Genomic DNA, 1161 nt, shown 5'->3' on the forward strand with positions numbered 1-1161 from the left:
TGTTACGGTGGTTTGCCTGCCTCAGATATACAGGGAGCCGTGCAACCACAACGGAGGGATATATGTTAAAGCACTCCGTCTTCAGGCCACAAGTGGCCCATCGGGACCATCCGACCGCCGTGTCATCCTCAGATAATGATGCGGATAGGAGGGGCGTGTGGTCAGCACACCGCTCTCCCGATCGTTACGATGGTTTTCTTTGACCGGAGCCGCTACTATTCGGTCGAGTACCTCCTCAATTGGCATCACGAGGCTGAGTGCACCCCGAAAAATGGCAACAGCGCATGGCGGCCCGGATGGTCACCCATCCAAGTGCCGGCCACGCCCGACAGCGCTTAACTTCGGTGAGCTAACGGGAACCGGTGTATCCACTGCGGCAAGGCCGTTGCGTGATATTTGTTAAGATGTCAGATAAAAGTGCGATTCCTGCAGAGGTGTAGCAGCGGGATCAAAATCAGCCAAAATGGTCGTGCTGTCCTGGTACTGCGAACGGCTAAAAGCAGCGGATTGTAGCTCTACTGTATGGTTACATGATGATAGCTTCCTGCCGGCCGGGGTGACCGAGCGGTTCTAGGCACTACAGTCTGGAACCGCGCGACCGCTACGGTCCCAGGTTCGAATCCTGCCTCGGGCATGGATGTGTGTGATGTGCTTAGGTTAGTTAGGTTGAAGTAGTTCTAAGTTCTAGGGGACTGATGACCTCAGCTGTTAAGTCCCATAGTGCTCAGAGCCATTTGAACCATAGCTTCCTCTTGGGTAAAATATTCTGAATGGAAAATTGTCCCCCATTCGGATCTCCTGGTAGCGATTACTCAGGAGGTTGTCGACATCAGGAGAAACAAAACTGGGATACTACTCAGATACTACTCACCGCTGTGTGGAATGTTATATCCGTTATTTGGGTAGGCAGGTCAGAAAATTAAAAAAGGCAAGTGGATCGGTTGAAATCAGATATAGTGGGAATTAGTAAAATTCGGTTACCGGAGGAATAGGTGAGCTGAGTGTGGGGTTGTAAATACGAAAGAAAGCAGGAGTAATGCAGGAGTACATTTTATTATGAATAACAAAGTAAGGATGTGAATAAACTGGTATTAACAGAATAACATAAGCATTATCATAGCGAAGATAAATAAGGAGTGTGTGATGAGGTAAAAGAAATTA

The 1161-nt window shown here is 48.7% G+C and overlaps 1 pseudogene; it reads right to left on the reverse strand.

The window, feature by feature from the left end:
- Positions 1–272: 272 nt before the first annotated feature.
- Positions 273–390, reverse strand: LOC124617227 (annotated as a pseudogene).
- Between the last annotated feature and the right edge of the window lie 771 nt (positions 391–1161).

Source organism: Schistocerca americana, chromosome 5 (genome assembly GCF_021461395.2).
Source record: "Schistocerca americana isolate TAMUIC-IGC-003095 chromosome 5, iqSchAmer2.1, whole genome shotgun sequence".
Taxonomy (NCBI): domain Eukaryota; kingdom Metazoa; phylum Arthropoda; class Insecta; order Orthoptera; family Acrididae; genus Schistocerca; species Schistocerca americana.